At 39.5% G+C, this 25,363-nt stretch overlaps 1 protein-coding gene across 13 annotated transcripts in view; it reads left to right on the plus strand.

The window, feature by feature from the left end:
* The window catches only part of CMSS1 (cms1 ribosomal small subunit homolog), a 258,974-nt gene that overhangs the window by 44,545 nt on the left and 189,066 nt on the right, over positions 1 to 25,363 (plus strand). For 2 of the 13 annotated variants that reach the window (XM_065676593.1, XM_065676599.1), the window contains 2 exons: positions 23,265 to 23,367; positions 23,900 to 23,960. The exons of 10 other annotated variants lie outside the window; for them this stretch is intronic. The gene's annotated coding sequence lies outside the window, so the exon portion shown is untranslated. Of the gene's footprint in view, positions 1 to 23,208; positions 23,368 to 23,899; positions 23,961 to 25,363 lie in introns of those variants that run through there. One more of the 13 variants, XM_065676592.1, reaches the window with a different exon arrangement.

Consider the following 25,363-nt stretch of genomic DNA (forward strand, 5'->3'; position numbering starts at 1 on the left):
TAAATCATAGTCTTTTGTATTTTTGTTGAAAAAGGAAAGGACTTCAGCATAAGCCTGATTTTAATGATATATTAAAATCCTTGGCTGAATCAGGCTCTTGGTCACATCTCAGGCTTTTCAGATTCTCTGTGGGGTCTGAATTGTTAGGTAACTTTTATATCCTGAAAATAGACATCTATAGAAGTACAAATACTGTCAAAGCTTTTATTAGCAGTTTACATTACTTAAAACCATTTGCTTTTTTGGAGGTGGTCTGCTAAATCTTTGCAAGTAATACTGGGGAACTGAAACACGTGCAAGACTGACAAGTTGAATTTTAATGACTTGCCTAAATGGGATCTGATGTTTAATGTTTCAATAACTTGTGACTTCAAGGATTTTTTTTTTTTCCCACTCTATGCTCAGCCTTGTCTCAGAAATCTGTGGGAGTTTTGACATTAACTCAGTGGAAGAAGGCTCACTCTTAGATTATTTTCTTGGATCGATAGCATCCTGAAAAAAATATCTGTCCAATTTGACTTTCTTATTTCTAGCATTGTGATTGACGATCTCTTAGATTTCGTTAGTAATGAGTATTTTGGTGTTTTATATCCTTATGCATAGATTAATTTCTGAATATTACAAAGAGAAATATAGAGGTTATTATGGCTTAGTGACAGTCTGAAATGCACTGACAACTGATAAATTGCATGTGGAAAGCAAGGGAGAGAAGCAGAGCAAAATTCTAAAGATAACATTCTTTAGATTCATGTGTCTTTTACTATGGACCATGGATGGAGAGAGATTCATATCTTCATTACTGTGTGTTTTCAATTTTTTCGGCATTTCGGAAGAAATATTTTCCCAAACTCTCCTATTGTTTGTAGATTCCATTATTCTCCTTTTTTTGGCACATACAAATAAAACTCCTAGCCAAATATTGGGTATAATTAGATCCCTTTTTGTCGGGCACCGCCTTAAGAAGTTGATGACTGCACCTTTTAACTACTAATGACTTCTCTCCTAAGGAGAACTGGCAAGTGCTCCATATCTCCTCATGAGATGGCTTCCTCTTGTATATTTGACCAAGATAATTTTTTAAGAAAAAGATTTTTTTTTTTTGCACAGCACAACTGTGCACAATATTGTATTTTATGAAGCAGTTTGGGCTTGGAGGTTTGTTTTGTTTGTGGTGTACAGCACTGAGAATTTTTCATTACTCCTTGCCTTCCCAGTATGCCTTTCTAGTTGGGCTATTTCTGGGAGCATGACAGCCATTTCAGTATTAATGCAATAGCACAAGTGAGTTGTAATCATATAAAGACTCTTGTGGTGAGGTACTTCAGAAGACGCTAAGTTCCATGTCTGTGAACATGCTTGGAAATAGAACACATTTTAAATGTTGGCCTTTAGTCATTAGCACTCAGAAAAAATATGCAACACTGTGTAATTAGTTGCCTACTTTTTCTTCATTCTTCTCCTTTGAAATTCAGTCATAGCAGGACTCTTCATGTAGAACTTCAGGGAAATGGTGTTGACAGAAACATTTTGAGCTTCAAGTCTCACTCCACATCAATTCCTGTCTCAGATCTTTTGTATGTGTTAACCTAAGCTGTGAATTCAGTCATTTTGTTCAAAGTGATCAGACCTGTTTCTGAGCAGTTTAGTTCTTGTTTGAATAATCAGCACACAGGTTTGAGTGAAATTGACTCAACATTTTTCATAGACATGTATTGAACCTGGTGTCTGTGAAGGATGTTTCTTTCAAAGCTTTGATGCAGATGGAGGTGAAAACAGGCGTGGGAGACATGACTGTGGGGATCTGTTACAGTCTGCCTGATCAAGGAGAACCTGTGGATGAAGCACTCTACAGACAGATAGGAAAAGCCTCATGCTCGCAGGCCCTTGTTCTCATGGGGGACTTCAACCACCCTGACATCTGTTGGAACGATGGCACTGCACAGCACAAGCAATCCAGGAGGTTCCTCGATTGTGTGGAAGACAACTTCCTTCTGCAAGTAATAGAGGAGCCGACAAGGAGAGATGCCATGCTTGACCTTGTGCTCACCAACAGGGAAGGGCTTGTTGAGAATGTGGTACTTCAGGGCAGCCTTGGATGCAGCGATCATGAGATGGTCAAATTTGAGATCCCCAGGGCAGTGAGAAGAGTGTTGTAGCAAGCTCACTGCCCTGGACTTCAAAAGAGCAGACTTTGGCCTCTTCAGGAGCCTGCTTAGTAAGGTTCCATGGGATATAGCCCTGGAGGGCAGGGGGGCCCAAGACTGTTGGTTGATATTCAAGGATCACCTGCTACAGGTTCAAGAGTGCTGCATCCCAACTAGAAGGAAGTGCGGCAGAAGGGCCAGGAGACCTCCTTGGATGGATAAGGAGCTGCTCAGGAAAATTTGAAGGAAAAAAGAGGCTTATGAGAGGTGGAAGCAAGGACAGGTGGCCTGGGTAGAGTACAGGGATGTTGCCCGGGAAGCTAGGGACCAGGTTAGGTAGGCTAAGGCCCAGTTAGAATTAAACCTAGCCGGGGATGTTAAGGATAACAGGAAGGGATTCTACAGGTACGTAGCAAACAAAAAACAGACTAGGGACAACATAGGCCCCCTGAGGAAGCTTTAGGGAGAACTGGCTACACAGGATTTGGAGAAGGCTGAGGTTCTGAATGACTTCCTTGCCTTGGTCTTCACTGGAAAATGCTCTGGCTGCACCACCCAAGCCTTGGAATGCAGACGCAGGGACTGTGAGAATGAAGACCTTGGGCCCACTGTAGGAAAGGATCTGGTTCGAGACCATCGTAAGAACCTGAACATGCATAAGTCCATGGGACCCGATGGAATCCATGACAGGTCCTGAAGGAGCTGGTGAATGAAGTTGCTAAGCCACTGTCCATCATATTTGAAAAATCATGGCAGTCAGGTGAAGTTCCCGACAACTGGAAAAAGGGAAACATAACCCCTATTTTCAACAAGGGGAAAATGGAAGACCAGGGGAATTACAGACCAGTCAGTCTCACCTCTGTGCCTGGTAAAATCTTGGAGCAGATTCTCCTGGACAGCATGCTAAGGCACATGAAAAACAACAAGGTGCTTGGTGACAGCCAGCATGGCTTCACTAAGGGAAAATCCTGCCTGACCACTTCAGTGGCCTTCTATGATGGAGCTACGGAACTGATGGACAGGGGTAAAGCAGCTGATGTCATCTACCTGTATTTGTGCAAAGCGTTTGACACTGTCCCACACGACATCCTTGTCTCTAAATTGGAGAGATATCAATTTGATGGATGGACCACTCAGTGGGTAAAGAACTGGCTGGATGGCTGCACACAAAGAGTTGTGGTCAAAGGCTCGATGTCTGGCTGGAGACCGGTAACGAGTGGTGTCCCTCATGGATCGGTGTTGGGACCGGTCTTGTTTAACATCTTCATCGCTGACATGGACAGTGGGATTGAGTGTGCCCTCGGCAAGTTTGCAGATGACACCAAGCTGTGTGGTTCGGTTGATACACTGGAGGGAAGGGATGCCATCCAGAGGGACCTTGACACGCCTGTGAAGTGGGCTGATGCCAACCTTATGAAGTTCAACCACGACAAGTGCAAGGTCCTGCACCTGGGTCGGAGCAATCCCAGGCACAGCTACAGACTGGGCAGAGAAGAGATTCAGAGCAGCCCTGCAGAGAAGGACTTGGGGGTGCTGGTCAATGAGAAAATGAACATGAGCCGGCTTCAGTGTGTGCTTGCAGCCCAGAAAGCCAACCGTATCCTGGGCTGCATCAAAGGGAGTGTGACCAGCAAGTCGAAGGAGGTGATCCTGCCCCTCTACTCTGCTCTTGTAACACCTCACCTGGAGCATTGTGTGCAGTTCTGGTGTCCTCAACATAAAAAGGACATGGAACTGTTGGAACAAGTCCAGAGGAGGGCCACCAGGATGATCAGGGGACTGGAGCACCTCCCGTATGAAGACAGGCTGAGGAAGTTGGGGCTGTTCAGCCTGGAGAAGAGAAGGCTGAATGGAGACCTCATAGCAGCCTTCCAGTACCTGAAGGGGGCCTATAGGGATGCTGGGGAGGGACTCTTTGTCAGGGACTGTAGTGACAAGACAAGGGGTAATGGGTTAGAACTTAAACAGGGGAAGTTTAGATTGGATATAAGGGGAAAATTCTTTCCTGTTAGTGTGGTGAGATACTGGAATGGGTTGCCCAGGGAAGTTGTGAGCGCTCCATCACTGGCAGTGTTCAAGGCCAGGTTGGATGAAGCCTTGGGTGGGATGGTTTAGTGTGAGGTGTCCCTGCCCACGGCAGGGGGTTGGAACTTGATGATCTTGAGGTCCTTTCCAACCTTAACTGTTCTATGATTCTGTAAGTAGATCAAGTTACTTCAAGTTCCTTTGGTTCCTCCATATCACTGACCATCTTTTTCCTTCACATCTGTTGTTTCTTCACTTGTTGCTGTCTGATGCTGTTCTACCAGTGCCTTGGAGTGCGTAGCCCAGCACGGTGTTAGAAGGGATTTCATAATCAGTGTGTTTCTTAGAGGTTAAAAGTTTTGAAGGACATACTTGAGGCTGTGGTCTTCTTTGAAAGCACAAGCTTGTGAGGCACATGCTTAGGTGAATGTGGACTTGAATGCAGCTTAGAAATTGTAAGAAGATTAGCTGGAGACATTGAGGAGTATGAAGCTGTCATACTTCTTTTCCTTTTTAGTGGTTAAGTAGAGAGAATCCAGGATAAAAAAAGTATTGCAAGTCTTATGTTTCGTTGTTATAATTCTTTTGAGTAGGCTTCTCTTGCCTCCTACAGATTAACCCAGTGAAAATATAGCTGTTAAAGAGCTTATCTGAAAGGCAGTAAGGTTGTAGAAGAATGACTGTGGATGCTAAGGAAGGCAAACTTTGCAAGAAGAGGAAGTATTTTTGTTGGGCTTCCTGCAATAGCTGAGTGAAACATAAACATGCTCTAAGGGCCCATTTTCACTTCTTTGGGTTTCTGGATGCTGGCACTTCCATTATGAAACCTGCATATTAAAAGACATTTTTTCTGCTTTGATAAATCATGTCCCCGTCTCTCTCCCCCTTCCTCCTTCCCTCCCCTCCCCCCACCTTAGGATTCCTGGTAAAAATACATTTTGAAAGGTTTTCCTTATTCTCTGTAACTTCAGTAGCCATACGCTAGTCCCTGTTTAAAGCACAGTACTTGAAAATATTGGTGGTTTTGATACTTGTTCAAGGAATCCGAATTGAAATAATGCAGAGGCGAATGTGTCCTATACAGGCTGTTTTAGACTGTGGGTTTCTAGGGATGTGATGTAACTTGTGAGAATTGCTGAGCTATCTGATAGATTCATAGTTTGGAAATTTGACTGAGTTGTGTGGTTCAACTCTCTAGTCTGGAAAAGTATTTACAGAATTTCATGATCTCCTAGTGTGTAGTCACATGTAGTTCTTTGTGTTAGTCTTGCCTACAGCAGGTACTGTTCAAGGATTGTCTTGGTCTTGGGAAAATGTATTTAGTAGACTCAGACACCCCGTAGCTCCAGAGTCTGCAACAAAAAAAAATTCACAAAACCCTCTTGAGGAAGGGGAACAAATACAAAAGGGTATTAATTTGGCTTTTTTTTTTTTTTTTTTTTGGCAGCCTGCATGAGACATGTCAGCATTAAGAACTGTTGCCTTAAACTCAGCACTACTAAAGCTGTGTCATTATCTGGGAACCCTTTTATTGATCTCATGTCTCTGAATGTTATGTCAACAGGATGGACTATTACTAAGAAAGTCTTTCAGGAGATGAAAGCTTGAATAACGTGGGGGTTGCTTCATGCTTGAAAATTCTACTCAAGCACAAAGTAGTGATTTAAGGCAATTCTTTTCCAGCACCTAGAGAAGAAGACAAATTCCTTTTTTGTACCTAAAAATATTATGCTCTTTGAACAGTCTTCTCTGCAACCTTCCTCAGCGCTCTATGGTCTGCTTAATTTTGTGGGGTTTTTTTTAGTTGTTGGATACTGTATTTTTGATCTGTTTTGTTCCGTTACCTATTTTTAGTTGTAAGGATAAAGTTTCTGTTCCTTTCAGTGTTTCTTCCCTGTGGTGACTTAGTTTAGAGAATTCTGGCAAAGCATCATTTCTGGCTTCTGTTTGCTGTGGCTAGTGAACTAAGAAGCTCGTAATACAAACATTAATATTACTTAGATAAGTTAGATAAAAGATAGTTGCAGTCCACACAAAAGTATGTATATTAAGTGTGTAATCATGAACTGTGTAGAATTGATTAAATGTAGACGTATTTGATTCTTTCTTGCAGTGATGCAGTTTCTTATAAGAGAAATCTTGAGGCGAAGTGTCTTCTTCCGCTATGAAATCTTATGGTGGATTTGTTAATTGTTAATAATTTAACTTATAAGCAGGCTGTGTTATTACTCAGGAAAAAATTAAACAAGATGATTTCTTAAATGGGCATGTAATTTCAGGTTGTTCTCTTATGTATCTTTGTAATTTAGCAGTTTTTTCCTGTCAAGGATAGTACAGCAATACATCATAGACCTTTGTACTCTTAGGTGATGCTATAGAATAAAGATTTAAGTATGGTAAATTTGTTAATCTTTGGGTTATTCCCCATGTGTCTTCCCTCTCCCCTCCACAGTAAATACATAACTGTATGTATAAGTTAATATTTGTGCATAACTCTGGCCAGTAGCAGTGGCAGAGGGAGGAAAGCAATTCTAGTTCCTGTGATATGGTACTTATGATAGTACTTGCAACCTTTTGTGGAAGGTGACACTTACTATTTACTTTCACTTTTAAAGTGATACGTAAAGAAGTGTATGGATTCCATGTATGATAGAGGCCTAGAACTAGAAATTGCAAAAGAGTAAGTATTTTCTGAATCCCTAATGTATGTTATGTTGGTTAAGACACAGTTGTGCATGACCTCTTAAGAGTTTGATTCAGGTTGGCTTTTAGTACTCTAAGGTGCCTGTGTTTTGGGACATGGGATTTTTTAGTTTGGGTTTGTTGTTTGTTTTTCTTTTGTGCTTTGCATTTTTGTTAACCTTATTTTTCTGATTTTATTTGCTTGTATTTCAGAATCCACACAGTAGATGAGCAAAGGCTACTCTCACATAAAACAGTCCACTTTTGTATTGCTGCTGAGTAGAGGAGTATACGTGGATCCAACTCTACTAAAATAGGATTTACTTTGCTCGAAGCCTAAGGTGTGTCCAGAGTGACATAAGGTTATGCAGGGCTTGACAAGAATAAACGCTTTATTTGGGAGTTACAAAATGACTTTGACCTTCGGGCTTGGGAATGTCAGTGGAGCCTTGGAGCCTTAACTTGTCAGCTATCTATGTATATCTACATCAGTTCAAGTCATGCCCAAAAGATGTTGCTATATATAGTTTGCTCAGTGGCCAGTGTGATGGGTGGTTAGCGTTCTTGGGGCAGTTCTGATGGGGAATAGATATCCCTGGAGCAGAAACACTCATGGCTCAGAAGCTTGTGCAAACCCTTATCAGTGGCTTTGCTCAGGAGAACAGGGCCTGAGTGGGATTGAATTCTGAAATTCCTCCAGACCTTTTGGGAACTGCTCTGTATAATTTGCATATGCGAATGCACACAAAGGGGTTGTGGATACTTCTGAAGCTCTTACGGACAAGGGTTCCAAAGGGTTTTGATTTCTTCCAGCTAGTTGTTCTTTAGAAGTGACTGTGGGCTGTTTGTGGTACCTTGGCTTTAAATGCCGTACCAGTATGTGTTCCACATGTATTGATGTCAGAGAATTTGGGTTGTTTACCAAACTTTGACTCATTAATTTTGCTTCAGTATTGCAGAAAATGCTTTCTTGGAAGCATCTTCTCTATTTGAGGTATTTCTCAAAAGCAGGAAAGTGGCCCATTTTCGGCAGTGAATTCCTACAGGCTTCAGGAAATAACATTAGTATCTTAAGTAATACAAAAGGAAGATGGGAAATCATGTTTGTGGATCCTTTTGCAAGTATAATAACTTGTTTTTCATAACTGCAGGGGAACAGGGAGACCAAATCAATCACTCTGCAGTTATGTTTTGGTTTATTTATTTTTTCGATTTTATTACTTTAACTACTTCACTAAATATTAACAAGCCTTTTCTGTTCTTTTGCTATTCTGTGCTCATCTCATCTCATCTTGGAGCCAAAAGCAATGAAAGAGGCTAACTTTTGCCAGGTGGTGTTCCCATTTGCTGTTGTCATGTTAAAGGAAGAAAATCCATGAGAGAATTATTGGAAGGTGGAGGGAGGACTGTATGAAGATACCAATGTCTGATGAAGTGGCTGGGAAGGAATGATTAAAAGGCATTTTTAGCATTTGTACTGGAATGCAGAGAGGCTTATGGTTGCACTTTTGTTCCCCGGGGAGGTAAATGGGAAAGGGAATTCTGGTCTGGAATCAGGAAGTAGTCCACACAGAGTCTTAAATGCATGCTTTTTACTTTACATTAATGTGAGTTTAGAAAGGAAAATGTCAGTGTCTTGCATTTCTGCATGGACTTATCTTAGGAATCTTTTATTTCAAATAGGGCCAGTTTATTGCTGTCAATTGCATAGCATTGAGGATAGTGAAAACAGTCACCTCTTTCACAAATAGAAAAGATTGTTCACTTTGCTTTCCAGTAGAGCTTTGGGCTTGATTTGTTTGTCTGTCTTAATTCTTCTGACCCTGACATTGTTTTGTCTTTCTCACTATTCATAGTAACCTCATCAGCAGTTTAACTGAGTTGATAATAGAATTTTATTATTATGTTGTGTGTTTCTTCCAGTGAATATTTGATTACTTTCAGTAACCTTTTTTTCTCTTTTAAAAAACACTTCTTCATTGACCTCCAAGATAAGAAAACTGCTTTATATAAAACTGCGTAAGGGGACAGTCTTTTAAAAACTGTATGTGTATGTGTGCATGGTCTTACGACAGGCATAAGCTGTTACTGTTTCTACACTGATGAACAATGAACCTGCTGGGTATGTGTTCACTTGCAACATTTGAATGTCAATCTCAAGTTAAACATCTTCATAACTCTTAAGCTATAGGTGCATTGGTGTGAGTTGGATTTCACATATAACTTTTAAGAATTGCACAAATCTTGCATGTGTTCTTTTGACAGCTGCCTTTTGGGCATATGCGTTGATTAAAGTTATCCAGGAAACATTTTTCATGTTCTTACTCATAAATACAATTTGGGAGAGTATTTTTTTTTTTTTTTTTTTTTTTGAGAATGTGTTAACTTTAAATGAGGGTAAATTTGATTCTGGGTTTTTTTTGTGTGACTAGTTCAGAAGAAAATTGTGATTCTGTTTTTGGTGTCAGAAAGTTTGTGAGAGCTGCAGAGCAAACAAGAAAGGGAGACACAGCTCTCCAGCAGCTGAATGGTTCAGACTGAAATGTACTTAGGATTTTGAATTGTGTGGTTCACAGTGCACATGCTCAGATGTTTTGTTACTTACAAAGTAGCATTACATCATTTTATTTGCAAAGTCACTATGCTGTAGTTGTCTTTACATCCAAAAGATGTCTCAAGTGGGATATCAAATATCTGCATTACATAATCAGAGCAAAGTATTGGTTGATTGTACGCTTAGGGTGGGATGCTAAATGGCAGTTGCATATGGAAGATGTAATTGTGCAAAATTAACCATTTCCTAACCATTCTGTCAACAACTATAAAGTGAAATAATAGATGGGGTGGGGTGGGATTTGCTTGGGAAAGGTGTAGCTGAAGAAAGTAAGATTTCAAATTCCTTAAGAGTTTACCTTCTTTCTGTAAATGTACTTAACTGAATTGGAACAAATAAGAAGAACCAGAAGAGTATTACAGCTATGTTTATAGACTGGTTAGCAGAAATTTCATGTGGTGTAATTCTTGTCGTTAATGAATTCAAAGGAGGCAGACCAATTTCCACTTTGTCTATAGTTTTAATTTATTGGAAACTGATCCTCTTAAAAATACTGAAAAGAAACTTTTTTTGTTATGAAATATTAAATATACATTTCTAAGCTAATTTAACTACTTTTTAGAGTTATTCATTTGTTAAGGACCATATGTGCAGAATTATTCTTATGTGTCTGGCAACTTTAATCAGCCCAGTTCAGAACTGATCTGGTTTTTAGTGAGACCTTTTTTTGGTGGAAGGTGTGATGCAGAGTTTATAGTTCTCAAGCTATATGAAAGTGATACCAAAGTTTGGTCTTTTATTGATTGTCATGGTATTTTGTGTGATCTCAGTCTAGTTTTAATGAACCTGGACTTCATAAACCTCATCTTAAGTAAAATAAATATGCAAGTCCCTACTCTGCAGGAAATGAGACCACACTGAAAAAAACCAAACCAAAAAACAAAACCAAAACCCCAGACAAGCAAACAAAAAATACCCAAACCAAAAACCCCAGCATTTAAAAGTCTGGACTTTATATTATGGTGATCTGCAGGTGATTTTCTGTGTTGCCTCATCATAGTTTTTATGCATGGCTTTAGGTAAAATTGCACCAAGCTTTCAAATTAAAGCTGCTGGTCAGTCTTTGCATACGTGTACCTTTTAGACCAGAAGGTGTATTTCAGTGAAAAGACTGACTGAACCCAAGGCCATGGATTTTGCTCCTCAATTCCCACTTTCTCTGCTTCTAGACTAAGGTATTGAGTCATCAATATTGAGTTTGGTTTTGAGATATATTTGCTGAAGAGTGGGAACCTTTTGGTGACTTTTTTTTCATGTACCTCTCCCAACATATATTCAGCAATAATAAATTTGATTTGGTCATTTCACAGAATCCCACAGTTTTTCTCCAGATCAATCCAGGTGGTCAGTGCTCCCTTAAAATCTTGAAATAAGATACTGATTTTGAAAGCGTTGGCCTCAATATAGTCATCTTGATACTTCAAGGACAGCTGGGATACAAGTGAGTGTAATACTGAAGATCCTCAAGTGGGAAGGCAGGCATGTACTGCAAAGACTTATTTAAAACTTCATTGTATTTTTATCCATTTGCAGCAGACAGTGTAGTTCTTAGACTGCATTTTTTTTTTTTTGGGTGTCGTTCATCCACAGGACAGCCATGGGTGGGTACTCAGTATGCTTAAGTCATACAGTTAATATTAAAATCTTTGAAATAAATGAATGCAACTTCCAACTGTTACCCACTGGTTGAACAATAGGTGATGGTCAGCATCATACCAGCTTGCTTTACCTTTACTTACCAGTAGTTCTGCTTAAAAAAGTTTGTGGACATATGTGACATTTTCTCCCTAATAGTTATTCATGTAGAGAGTCATGAGATTTCTCTCTTTTGGCAGCAGAGCTTGCACGTGACTTTCCTACATTTTGGCCTCTCTGGCTTAAGCCTGAATGTTCCTTTTTCTGCAAAGAACCCAAGAACTTTTTCATCCCCTCACTAACAGTGGGTCATTTGAAGCTTGTTGGGTCCCAGTAGTTGCTGCTTTACCCTGCTGACTATTCTTTTCCTTATAAGCTTTTTAAAGAAAGTTACAATTTAAAAACAACATTAAGTGTGTTGTGGGGCCCTTTCTGTTCATGCTAGTGATGGAAATGGTGAGGATTTCTCCATTTTTTCACCACTGAATCAGCAGAAATATGGGGGTCTGAGCTATGCTCTAGTATAGTTCTGTTTGACAAGAAATACACTAATTGCTTTTTAACTTACAGAAAAGATGAGGTTGATATCAGTTAGGGCAGAAATCTGTGGCCCTAAAGAGGAGTAAGAACAGCATAACATCATTTCACTTTGGGGCCATTGTGCTAGAATTAGGGAAAAGTGTTACTCTGCATGAATTGCAGTTGGTTTCATGGAACACCTTGGAAGTAACAAACATGATACCCCAGGATAACAGTTACATTTAAAAACTAGGGAAAAAATAACCAAGCATGCCAGGAAGAGTCAGATAACAAAACACAGTGTAAAAGTAAGACACATTGCATAGTTTCCATTCTAAGCATAAATCCATGCCTTTAAGCAGCTAACAATGACTATACGAAATGAAAAATGTACCAGGTTTCAGGCTGTGCATCTTTATTGGTTTCATTATGCTCTTTGGGAATTTAAATGGAGACAAAAGCTAAATCTTTGGCCTCCAGTTGTGTAATTTTCTGGCATTAAATATACGGTTCCACTTTTTTTTTTTTTCCTTGGAAAACCTGTGCCAGTATCTTCTCACATTAAAAAGAAAGAAACAAAAACCCTTACAAAAACGTGCCTCCCAAAGCCCAAACTGAAAATAAAAACCCTGTCCGGTATTATCACAGGGCAATTTTGATGCTGATAATCAGTGCAAGAGCATGCAAAAAGAAAATAGTGAAGGTATTAGTTTTGTTTAAACTTATTTTAGTTTACTAATGCTTTTTATTTCACAAAAGTTTTGGGTGTTTTTTTTGTAACTTCTCTTGATACTATCCAGTACACCTACTTTTGGACTGTGTTTGTCAACATGCTAAGGCACATGAAAAACAACAAGGTACTTGGTGACAGCCAACATGGCTTCACTAAGGGGAAATCCTGCCTGACCAATTTGGTGGCCTTCTATGATGGGGCTACAGAATTGATGGACAGGGGTAAAGCAGTTGATGTTATCTACCTGGACTTGTGCAAAGCGTTTGACACTGTCCCACACGACATCCTTGTCTCTAAATTGGAGAGATATCAATTTGATGGATGGACCACTCGGTGGATAAAGAACTGGCTGGATGGCCGCACACAAAGAGTTGTGGTCAATGGCTCGATGTCCGGCAGGAGACCGGTAACGAGTGGTGTCCCTCACGGATCGGTGTTGGGACCGGTCTTGTTTAACATCTTCGTCGCTGACATGGGCAGTGGGATTGAGTGTGCCCTCAGCAAGTTTGCCGATGACAGCAAGCTGTGTGGTCCGGTTGATACGCTGGAGGGAAGGGATGCCATCCAGAGGGACCTTGACACGCCTGTGAGGTGGGCTGATGCCAACCTGATGAAGTTCAACCACTACAAGTGCAAGGTCCTACACCTGGGTCGGAGCAATCCCAGGCACAGCTACAGACTGGGCAGAGAAGAGATTCAGAGCAGCCCTGCAGAGAAGGACTTGGGGGTGCTGGTCAATGAGAAAATGAACATGAGCCGGCTTCAGTGTGCGCTCGCAGCCCAGACGGCTAATCATATCCTGGGCTGCATCAAAAGGAGCGTGACCAGCAGGTCGAAGGAGGTGATCCTGCCCCTCTACTCTGCTCTTGTAACACCTCACCTGGAGTATTGTGTGCAGTTCTGGTGTCCTCAACATAAAAAGGACATGGAGCTGTTGGAACAAGTCCAGAGGAGGGCCACGAGGATGATCAGGGGACTGGAGCACCTCCCGTATGAAGACAGGCTGAGGAAGTTGGGGGTGTTCAGCCTGGAGAAGAGAAGGCTGCGTGGAGACCTCATAGCAGCCTTCCAGTATCTGAAGGGGGCCTATAGGGATGCTGGGGAGGGACTCTTTGTCAGGGACTGTAGTGACAAGACAAGGGGTAACGGGTTAAAACTTAAACAGGGGAAGTTTAAATTGGATATAAGGAGGAAATTCTTTCCTGTTAGTGTGGTGAGACACTGGAATGGGTTGCCCAGGGAGGTTGTGAGTGCTCCATCCCTGGCGGTGTTCAAGGCCATGTTGGATGAAGCCTTGGGTGGGATGGTTTAGTGAGAGGTGTCCCTGTCCATGGCAGGGGGGTTGGAACTAGATGATCTTGAGGTCCTTTCCAACCCTAAGTATTCTATGATTCTATGACTCCTTGAAACACTGACTTAGTTTTAATGTAAGTTAAACATTTCTTGATGCACTTACTTCCAGTTACCCATGGTTAACTTTAGCAAGGTTGAAAGGTAGCTGCTGGTATCAGTTTCAGTGGATAGTTTTTTTCCTACTGAGTTATCAGAGTGCTCAAGGTGCTGTTTCCTCATGGAACTCAGCTGGATTTTCAGGGTGCCTGAAGAACCACTCTCAGGAGCATGGATGCCCTGGCATTGTGGGAATTTAAGTCATCAAACTGCTTTTTGGTTTTTTTTGCATCCTGTTTTTTCTTTCCATTAATCTTTTACTGATTTATTTCTTCCCCCACCCTTCTCCATCCTTTGAAGAATTATGTGCATGACTTCGTCTTTCATGGTCTTCTCTTGAGGAGAAAAAGAAGACCACAGGTAGTATTATAGATGCTTTTTGGGATCTGCTGCTCCGGATCTATGATGTGTGCACCTAGGCTGACCCTGGGAAGCAAGAGTTGCAGAGAGAGAGGCTGCAAACCACTGGTAAACTGAGCAGTGAGTTTACAAGAAAAGAATGTTGGATCACCAGTGTTGATGCTTCGGTAAGCAATTCACAAAAGAATCCTCCATCTGGAAACTGAAAGGAGAAAAGTTTATTTAAGGTGGCCTTTTAAAAAATAAAACAATTGCTGCTCTGGTAGAGGCTGCAGCTATATATTTTGCAGCATGAGTCATGGATGGCTTTATAGTTCTACATCCCCTTGCATAGGAGGAATAAACTTTGGAGAAGAGGAAGTTAAGAGAAAACACAAGTGTGAATAACTGCTAATGGTGTGCTCTCTGGCTCCATTCAGTCTGCCATTTCGTCATATATGAAGGGGGTAATTCAGAGATTCCTTTCTTGGCACGTAAGTGGCAACATATGTTTGAAACAGTGAGTAGAAACTGTAGGAAAAAGATGACAGGCATATGGCAATAGGAAGGCAAGGGAAAATTTGTTGCCCTAATGTTAGCCACATAATTGGTACACTTAACTTCTGAGGGACTGATTTATTTAAAGACAAAAATGTGTGCTCCATTTATTCAGGGTTTCTATATGCAGCCCATATCTTGTAGCTCCTTCATAATGTCTGTCCAAAGAGCTTTCGCAGGGAGTGGAAGGTGATGTGAGAGGTTCAGAGCCTTTCTGCCAGGGAATAGAGGGAGAAATCTGGATGCAAAAGCACAAACCTGCCTTTGTTCATATTTTCATTTTAAAAGAGGAAAAACTGAAAACCTCCTCTTTTCTAATATTCAGTTTTGTGGATTTTTTTAACATGTTAAGTTAGAAAGAATGTTTATGGCTTAATGCAATTTAAGATTTACTGCTTAGTGAAAAGAATAGCTGTCGTGGAAACAGGCGTCATCCAAAATAGTGTTTCCAGTGTGAAGTACATGCTGAGGAAACCTGCTAACTGTAGTCATAGAAGCATTTCTGCCCTGTGAACACAACTGTAAGCAAACTATGTGATGTGGGGAAAACTTACGTACCTCTTTCTGTTACCTAGGTTAATTTTGTGCCTCCAGTTAAATAATCAGTTAAAAGTGAGAGTGTTGGGAAGGTCGGGATTGAATGTGGTCCTGTAGGGCTTCTGTTCTGGAACTTATTTGGCCTGCAGCTGAAAATTGTTCAGTCTAGAGATTAATGTTCTCAAAAAATGCTTAGGAGGAAAGCAGTTGGTTTTCTTTCTATTGAAAAATGATTTATCAAAACCTGTGAGAATTATCTCCCACCACATTTGCTTTCAGAAGTATGGCCTCTTTTCCGAAGAGTGGTGGGGCCCTTGGAGAACTCAGCAACTGATCGGTCATGTTATGGCCTGTACTCTGTGGGGATCTTAATCCTTGCATGGAAAAGGAAAATTGACTAAATGACATTTTAATTTTGTTCAGTCTTCTCTCTGACCTTTCCTGGCTCTGGGATTTTATGGTCTAGCAGTTTAATTTTGAGATGCTAAACCCTATGTGAGATTATAAAAAAACCTAATTTATAAGTTGGTTGTATTATGCCAGCAAACGTAGCTTATTTTCAGAGGAAGGAGGACAGATGCTTTTACAATCTTACTTAAATTTGGAAAGTATGCTGTGTGGGACTTCTAAAAATAGATAAAAAGGCAGCCCTAGCTTTTTTTATTTTTTATTAAAGCTTTCCATAATTAGTACTGTGTTAACAACTAACACCCCGAAAACTTGAGAAATCTGAGCTAGTTTCTTTACCAGAGTAGATGAAATCACAAATACTGTCAGAAAAAGGAACGAAAACAAATGTTTCAAAAGGAAACCTATTGATTGTCACCCATGTTAGCAAAAACCAGGAAAATGCATCTGGAATTTGTAGAAATCCCTGGAGTAGGTTAGGGGATTTTTTCTTCCTTTTTATAAATATGTGGTGGAAAACCTGCTCTTTTTCCTTTTTTTTAATCAACAAAAATTAATAATGTATGACTTTTTTGGAGGAAAGAGGAGACTTCTAAAGAAGCTTCTAGAAAATTATTAAATATACTCTTATTTGGTAGCTTCTGTATGTCATATTCTACTAAAGTTTAAACTCATTTTGTTGTCCCATAGGTTTTTTTCCCAGTAAGTTGACTTTGTTGGAATCACTTCCATGTGCACAGAATCTTGTAACTAGTTACGTGTGGACTAGAGTGATGCAGGTCAGAAAGGACAAGGACTTACATCGTTATTGTAGAGCCCTGCCTCCTAAATGTGAATTGGATTTGTAGAGCGCATTTTAAGAAATTTGGTCCTTCTGCTGTTTTGTTTGAGTTCCAGTTTCTTAAGGTCTTTTCCAACCCTAACTATTCTATGAGCGAGTAACCATTAAGGAGTTAACTACATTTCATATCATAAACTGTTCAGTGACTGGAGTTTTTCCTTGAGTTGGCCATCATACCGGCATAAAATGCTGTGAGAATGTGTCCAGTTTGAGGTGGAGTTTTTTTGCCTAAGAATGTTCGTTGACACATATTAACTAATAGCCACTGTCATGTGGCAGAGTCGAGTCAGTGCATGGCTCATACATCTTTGTATTCCAATACCATGAAACTGCAGTCACAACATGTGACACTTATATGGCGTGAGACACTCCAAATGGCTTCTGCAGCCTCTTTAAGCAACAGGGTTCCAGCATGTCTGTGTGCCATGGCTGGCAGCTGTTCCGCTGAAGAGCAAATTTCAAATTGGATGTATGCGGGCTGCCTGCTGGACGTGGAGCACATGTGCACGGGTGGTTATTTCTTATGTAATGCCAACAACCCTTTCAGCACAAGTGAACTCATCCTTTTTTCCCTTCCTTTTCACATGTCCAACAGTGACTCTACTGCTGCATGTTACTTCAGTCCCCTGAAGTAATGAATGCTGGATGAGAGCCAGTGGCTGCTGCCATCCCTCCGTGACTGAAGGCTGAAATCTGTACTTTTATGCCACCAGGAGTCTTACCTTCTCCTAATACAATGACTTATCCTTCTCTAGATCATCTGAGCTTTAGGAACTTGTTCTTACCAGACCTGCCAATTAGTTGCAGTATAGCAGTTGCTCTATTTTTTTATGAGCTATTGGCTGCTTAAAACATTTTTGAAGCTTTGAAAAAAGTGTGCAGGTGTGTAGCTCTGACTTCTGAAAATGTGCCCAATTTCTGCCTACTTTGTAGAGAATTTAAGTATATAATCTTTTCAAGTATCAGTGGAGTGATGCTCATGTTCAAGTTCGTGAATACATAATTTTTGAGAAAATTCTGGCTAATTGTACTCCTCAGAACTACTTCAGGAGCTGGTTTGGGTATTTGTTACAAGAGTTGGATGGGGGGGTGTGTGGGAGGGGGAAGAAAGGGAGAACTCATTTTCCATGCTCTGAATTAAGATCTGTCTGGTGCTCAGTTTTCAGTAGACTACTTTGTTAGTAGTCTCAACTAGTGGTGCTGACAAAATTAGTATCTTCTTCCTGTATTAAACTTGCATTTGTCTGGTTTGCCATCAGGGTACTGGGAGAAAGCTTTTCTGATCCTGGTCTGCCTTTGGCTTCTCAGCACTAGAATTGTGGGGTGTTCCCCAGAAGTGTAGCTGTCTCCTTCCCTTACAGACCTGCTGATCTGAAATTCCATTAAATTTGCCACCCAGAATTTGAAATGGAGCAATCTCTTCATGCATTGTCTCTCCCTACCTTCCGTAAGAAAACTTTGACCTTTGTGTGATGCATCTTTTTACAGGATATAGGAAGATGTCTAAAGTTCTAATGTATTGTAAGGACAACCACCAGTAATTCAGCTGGTTCTAAAAACAGTGGCATGATTAATCAGTTCTAACCTGCCTGCTGTGTGCCATACCTGTGCAGCAGAGGGTATGAACTATTCTCAGTAGAATCATGAGTTGACTGGTTTCAATATCACAGTAACATTTGGGCTCAGCCTGCCTTTTCTAATGCTGAGAAGATGGGATGTTCTCTCAGCTGAGACTTCTAACAGGGGTTAGATTTGAGCTTCCTCAATATTTTGAGTTCTTTAATTCATACTGTCACAGATTGGTTTGGGTTGGAAGGGACCTTAAAGATCACCTAGTTCCAGCCCTCTTGCCGTGGGCAGGGACACTTCCCACTAGACCAGATTGCTCAAAAGCCTGTCCAGCCTGGCCTTGAACACTTTTGTCTGTTGTCATTGGAGGTGTTCGGTTTTTTTTTTTTTCTTCAGGCTTTTATTATTATTATTTAATATAGGCTATGTTGGTTCACTCTGTTGGGCTGAGTTTCTTCTCTGGGTATGGGGAATCAGTTTTCTTATTTTCTTCTCCATCCTGGCCTGGATTGCTGCTGCTGTTGTAGAGTCTTTTCTGTGTTGAAATTTTGCCTAGAGATGATTCAGAATTGCATACTCTGAAGAGCTCTCTGTGTAAACTGAAGAGTCAACGAGTCTAATGCTTTTGGGGCTTTGTTGCAAATGATAATTTGGAGTTTGTAAATATTCTAAGAGGAGGATGCAACATGATTAAAGTGGAGACCCTATGTAAATATTAGGTTTTTTAAAGTCTAGAATGTCTTTGCTATTTTGTACCATTTCATTTTAAGCAGAATGTTTGCATGTTTTAAAAAGATGTAAACTTCTAGGATGTTAGCTAATTAGTGTGGAGAAATTAAAGTGTATAAAAATAGCTCACATGTACTCTAATGAATTAAATATTTCAACAATGTAAATAGATGACAGCTATCGAAACCTTTGAGCTCATGGTTAGCAGGTCAGGAATTTAACATTTCTGGTTGATCTGCCCCCCCTGTCCAGGAACAGGCATCGCCAACTCCTTTAACTTTGCTCCATTCCCCTGCTAGGAATCCCAAACATCCTAATTTAATTTTTTCATATTTTTTTATGTACTTAGGGCACTAACAACAGCCATTGCCATTTCACAGTGACTCAGTAATAGAGAATGAAAAGATTACCTAAACTAAGTTTGGTAAAATTCACTTTAATATTTCCTAATGCTTTTTTGTTAATTGCAGATAGAGATTTTCTGGTCTTTTCAGAATGTTACTAGAGAAAATGGAGGTATGAAATACACTTTTGTTTTTAAGAGAGAAATGCAGCACATTGCTGTGTGCAACTCATATTTTAGAGGCTGCGTCTTTTCTTGTTTGATATCCTTGGAGATGAAATTCTATTTCATTTTATTTTGTATGCTTGCAGTAAGAACTCCTGTTTATCAAACAGTGAAAGTGTATAGGATTCAAGCTGTGCCTCACTTTTTTACTTGCTTCAGTAACCTGCAGCAGTTCAAAGTGGCACAGCACAAAAAAGCTTAGGATAAAGCTTAGCCAAATCAAATCTAGTTTGATTGAAAAAGAAGAAAAATGGCAAAATCACCTAATAGATTCCTAAATTATATTTTCAGTGAGAAACAACAGGTCAAACTTTCTTGTATTCTTCATGAGAGGGATAAGCAGCACGTGGTAGAGATACCAAAGCTGGTGGAACACATTCTGGAATGGTGCCCAGCAGCACCAGGGACCATTCCATGTGCAGCAGCACCATAGGACTATTCTGTGATTCTAATTTCAGTGTCTCTGTTTTGCATCTAAAGGCTTAGCAGAATTTCCTGAACTCTTGGGCTCAGAAACTTCATAGAATCATAGAATGAATCATAAAATGGTTTGGGTTGGAAGAGACTTTACAGATCATCTAGTTCCAACTGCCTTGCCACAGGCTGCTCAAAGCCCCATCCAGTCTGGCCTTTAACGCTTCCAGGGATGGGGCAGCCACAGCTTCTCTGGGCAACGTGTTGCAGTGCTTCACTACCCTCAAAGTGAAGGATTTTTTCCTAATACCAAATCTAAATCTCTGTCAGTTTAGAGCCATTCTCTCTTGTCCTATTACTACATGCCCTGGTAAAAGGTCCGTCTCCAGCTTTCTTGTTCACCCGTTTAGGTACCGGAAGGCTGCCATTACTTCTTCAAGAGCCTTCTCTTCCCCAGGTTGAACAAGGCCAACTCTGGTAAAAGCAAATGTCGTAACCTGTTTCTCAAGGAAAGAAACATCAAGCTTTTTGATATAATTTTAGTTTTGGAGTTATCATGTTTTTATGTTAATAGAGGCTTCATAATTTTATGTTAATTTCATAATTTATGTTAATTTCATAATTTTATGTTAATAGAGGCTTCATAATGTGAGATACACTAAAGAACAGTTCCTGGACAGCCTTTACACTCCATTTATGGTGCACTGTGCATGATACATTTGATTGTGTCCTCTCTTAATACGTAAAACAAGAGCCACTGCAGAGAGTGTAGATGGATGAGTGAATATATAAATGAATGTATAAATGTGTATAGAAATTTTAAAGAACATGCACATTTCAGTTAAAGATGGAATGCAGTAAAGACCATCAGATGTGCAACCTGTCAAATAAAATGTCTCAATATACTTAGGTGCAAAAATACGAGCATGTATTTATGCATGTGTGTGTATATGTACAGACTTATCTTTATCTAATGCATTAATGTCAAATTCCCAAAAATGTTGTGATGAGAGAGGACCATTTTAGCTCATGTCAAGACAATGTGCTTTAGTAATTTCTCCATCCCTGGAGAGTGTATTAAACACTAAACAAATTCTCTCAGAATGTAACTGATTGAGTGTTTTAAATTATTCACTTTCCTTTGGCTCTTGGCCAGCATCTGGTTGCTATGGCAAACAAAACCTGTAGTTTACACTGACAATGATAATACACAGTTTATTTTGCTGGCTTCTCAGCTGGCTTTATAAAGTAAACATTGAAACAAAGCTCAGGTTCTTAAGGTAAATGTTTTGTAACTGTAAACTTAGCCAGACAGAAACCAAATAGTGATTGTATTTTTTTTCCCCGTTCCATGAAAATGTCATTATGTATTTTTCTTTTCCTTTGATGATAAATGGGGATGTCCCAACTTGAATAAAAGGAAAATACATCAGTAAGAGTTTTTTTCTTTATCTCTCTCACTTTTTTTAACCTTGCGGGTTTAGCACCATTTTCCTACACATTTTGTCTTTTACTACCAAGTGTATCCTTCTGAGAATTGACATGTTCTACCATACACTGCATATCTACTCATTGTGTTCCACTTGCTCCAAACCCAGAGTGCAGCGTAGAAGTTACTGGGCTTCTGTAAAATCTGTAATTTCCAGTTATTTCTTGGCTTTTGGTATTCACATTTTTTTTTTCTTTCTCTTGCTGAATTAACTTTCTTCCAAAAGGCTGTTTCCCTTAACTGAAATTCGAAGTCTGATTGTGTAAACAGAAGTAGAATGGTGAGAAATCTGAATGGGCAGATGCAGTAAATGTGAAATGGTTAATCTGAGTCAGATTCAGTGTTCAGTAGCAGCACATGAGGGAGAAGTCCAAGAAACCATGCTGCGAATGGTTGCTTTAAAGATGTCATAAACAGCCAAACTGCCTATTCAAAGAGAGGTTACAGAAAGGAGTGGTGACCCTAGCTGACTTATCTGTAAATTACCACTTTTGGCGTGGGATTTTAAACCATGGGAAGGCACTTGTCTTCAGTCGCTGGAGTGGAACTGTCATGAGTATATTTCCGTGGACAGCACTGGTAGCTTGGGTGCCTGGCTCACAACAGAGGCATCCATACAACGTCATGTACTTTAGACATCTTTATCTATAAGCTGAATCATGGCTTTAGTGTCAAACATGGAACAAAGTTTACATTTTCTTTCTGAATGTAATTTAGAGTTGAAAGCAGAGAGGGGAACATTGCTAGGAGGGCAAAATTTGTTCCATGTGAAGTAAGCTTACTAAAAGATGAGGTAATAGAGCTATTGTAAGATAGTGTGGATGCTTTGTTTAAGATTGGAGAAACAGAAACGTTATTTGAACAGAAGGTGCAGGTTAGGATTCATTTTGTGCTGCAACCAAAAATACGTGTTTTGGCATAACGAGTGCAGAAATAAGTACTCTGTAGAGCTGCTGATAATAACCAAAAGGAAATGAAGTTGGATTATTTTAATACTAATGACTGAAGTATCTGAGGAGAGATGGAACTAATAGGATAAACATTAAAAAAAAAAAAAAATAAAACCCCAAAACAATGCACAGTGCTTTCAGAGAAACGTCTGCTTCAGTATATACTTCATGATCTGTAGTTGTATGTACTCTCTTATCTCTCTGTACTTGCACAGTTGTACATACTCTCTTATCCCACGTATTTGTCCTAAGTGCAATGGGAATGGATAATACTTGGCACCAGTAATGACTTAGTGTTGTGTCATTGTTTGATCTTTACACTTGAGGTAAATAAGGAGTTAGTGTTAAATAGGGAAGTAGAATGACTTCTTCAGTGTTATACAAGAAATCATCAATTTTCCCCTTTCCTGTTGTAATTATAGCAGCTGAACAAACAAGATAACTTGAGGAGAAGTTTCTTAAAGAATTAAGGTAAAAGTCCAGATGCTGTGAGAGAGGGTAATGGTGTTCTAATGGTTCAGGGTATTTTTTTCTGCATTTGTGGTCTCAGTGTCATCTTACATTGGGATCCAAGTATTCCTATGCGCTAATTCTTGAAGGTATTTCAGTGTCTTAAGCATTCATCTTATACATTTTGCCTTATAACTTTTTTTCTGTTGGATTTGACTGAAGAGGACTAATGACATGTCCTCCAGCTTTTTTTAAGATAGCTGAAATTGAAGATATTTTTAGTATTTTTCTTTTAAAAAAACCCAGCCTCTCCTCTTTTGTTGGAGGTAGGAGAGCGCTGCTTTATTTGGAATAAAAGCCTAGCTGTGCCAGTGAGATCAGCATCTTTATTCTTCTCCCTGTTGTTGTTACAAACTGCTGCATGCCCAAATGCATTGGGAAGTCTGGCTACAGTTCTCTGAGAGGGTGAAGGCTGCATGCCTGACCTCTTTTGAAACAATGACCCCACATGCTAGTACTTATTTCTTGAAAATTTGACTAAATTTTTCATTATAGGTATTTTCAGGAGACTTCTGCATGGGTTCCTGTAAGCTCATTCTTTGATTTTTCAGAAGTAAAAAAGGTGAAGGTTGTGATGTTCTCCGACTCTCCAAATATTCAGCTTTTGCAATGGCAAATCATGATTCTGACTTCATTTGGGTGCAGTAATAATAGGTAGGTGTTTCCATAAGGTTTGTAAAAACAGCATTATTTGCTGGGGTAAAAATCTGTTTGTATAGTGAAACACAATGAATTATGGAAGTTTGTTTCATGGCTGGATTTTTTTTAGTGTCCAATAATGTGCAAGCTACTAGGCTTTCCCCCCTGTTAAGATGAACACAAAGTTTTCCTGAAATGTACTTTTGTCAGGGTCAAACTGGACTCTTGCTTAATATCCTGGACCCTAAAAGATACCTGTTTTCAAGAACCCTGTAGGTATTTAATAATTTAGATGTCTTTGCATCTATCTTGCATTTTGTTTGGAATTAGCTGAGGGATGAGAAAATGAGATGATGATGGGTAGGCATGCAGCCATAAGAAACTCAGTTAAAAATTGGCTTTTGTAAACAGTTTCAAACAATTCCAAGTAACTAGTCAGACCCTTGAGTTTTGTTTTTACGCACGTCAAAGTGTATGAAAAACACGCTCATGCTGGGAAAGGGATAAATGAATTGCTGTGAGCTCAGTTTGTCTTGCTTCATTGCAGATACCAGGATTAACAGGATAGAAGGGCAAAGAATTACTCAATATAAGGACAGATGGAGAAGGTGAGCAGACTTGGCACATGATTCTGCTTTTCTCTCAACTGGCTGGATTGTTTCATGTTTGCCTCATATCTGCCAGTTCTCTGCTCTACTATGGTTTCTTCTAATTGGTGAATTAAATGAATTGGTCCTAATTTCTGTGCGAGTTATTCCTAGAATCTCTACTTAAGAGCTAGTGCTGCCTCATAGTTTTCTGGCTCTTTTTTTAAGAGAGAAATTACCCACCAGCTAATAGTTAATCAGTTTCTTATGTAAGTTCTTTTTGAACACTTAAATACCATTTAGTCCTGGTAAGGTGCTAGTAAGCTTGTTGTTTTGTGTTGTACAAATTTGATCTAAAGCTTTTTCTATTATCAGTTCAGCTTCGCATGGCTTTCTGGACTCTTTATCTATAAAGAAGAGTCTAATGTGAAAACCTCCTTGGCTTCCAAACAGTGGAATCTAATGCTTCACTTAGGAAAAATACAAATGGGAACGAGCTAAGGTTGTGGCAAATGAACCAAAATTAATGTTATGCCTCCTCTTAGGAGAAGGATGTCCAGAGAAATTCCATGTTCAGCAATTTGAGTAGGATGCAGACCTGACACTTTTAATTGATGGATTTTAGCATACCAGCATTTCTATTTCTTGTATTTTATCTTTGTTTTCACATATTTTCTGTTTTAAGATGTCTTTGTATTTAAATTATGTTAATCTGTTGTTTGCTTTGGTAGAGTATTTTAGTTGCTTTTGATTTGCTGATACACATTTACGTGAAATTTGCTTTGTCAGTGTTGTTAAATTGTTTGTGTTGCCTTCAAGTGATTTATTCTTTTAGATGCCCTTTTTAATTAAGTTTCCATTGGTGTTATGTGTTTATCCCACTTAAAGCTAGATACTATAGGGTTGTGAGGGGTTTTGTTTTCTTACCTCTTACCTCAAACAGGTTGAATTTGAGAACTTACTTATCTCAGGCTTTTCAGTATTTATAGTGTGGACTAGTTCATGGCTCTAGTTGAAATGAAAGCTGTAACTTGCTCTGAGTAGTGAAGTTCATAGTCTGATGCTTTACAAAAAAGTTCAAATATTTAAATAGCCATTCTCTGTTATACCCTAGTGTGACATTTATCCAGCATGTAAAAATAACTGCAGATTCCCATTATTTCTGTCATTCCTACCTATCATCAGTATGTGCTAAATGTCATTATTTTGGATTGATGGTCAGTAGTTGAGCATTTATATGATTATCTCTTTGTATATGAGGTTCAACACACAGAAAGTTTGGGTATGCTTTTACAGAGTAAAATATATTTATCTTATTTTACTCCACTTTTCTGCTTCCTTTTTTTTTGTTACAGCTGCACGTAATTTTTTGTTACAGCTGCTACATCACCATTAGTTCATTCTGATCTAAATATTTTACCAAA

Source organism: Lathamus discolor, chromosome 4, assembly GCF_037157495.1.
Source record: "Lathamus discolor isolate bLatDis1 chromosome 4, bLatDis1.hap1, whole genome shotgun sequence".
Classification (NCBI taxonomy): Eukaryota; Metazoa; Chordata; class Aves; order Psittaciformes; family Psittacidae; genus Lathamus; species Lathamus discolor.